Source organism: Nannospalax galili, unplaced genomic scaffold (genome assembly GCF_000622305.1).
Source record: "Nannospalax galili isolate Female #2095 unplaced genomic scaffold, S.galili_v1.0 scaffold5212, whole genome shotgun sequence".
NCBI classification, from domain to species: Eukaryota; Metazoa; Chordata; class Mammalia; order Rodentia; family Spalacidae; genus Nannospalax; species Nannospalax galili.
This window is the reverse complement of record NW_008331591.1, coordinates 504-1,146: the sequence shown is the minus strand read 5'-3', so window position 1 is coordinate 1,146 and position 643 is coordinate 504.

Below are 643 nucleotides of genomic sequence, written 5' to 3'. Positions count from 1 at the left end.
CTCCTCCCTCCCTCCTCACTCACTCCTTACTCACTCCACCCTCCTCACTCACTCACTCCCTCACTCCTCACTCACTCACTCCTCACTCCTCACTCACTCACTAACTCACTCCTCACTCACTCTTCAATGCTCACTCCTCACTCACTTGCTCACTCACTCGCTCACTCACTCCTCACTAACTCCTCACTCACTCCTCACTCACTCCTCACTCCTCACTCACTCACTCCCTCACTCCTCACTCACTCATTCACTCCTCACTCCTCACTCACTAACTCACTCACTCCTCACTCACTCGCTCCTCACTCACTCCTCTCTCAGTCACTCACTCCTTACTCACTCACTCACTCACTCCTCGCTCACTCATCACTCACTCCTCACTCACTCCTCACTCCTCACTCACTCACTCCTCACTCACTCACACCTCACTCATCCTCACTCACTCACTGACTCCTCAATCACTCCTTACTCACTCCTCACTCACTCACTTCCTCACTCCTCACTCACTCGCTCACTCCTCACTCACTCCTCACTCCTCACTCACTCCTCACTCACTCCCTCACTCCCTCACTGGTCACTCACTCCTCACTCACTCCTCACACACTCTCACTCCTCACTCCCTCCTCACTCACTCCTCACTCACTCC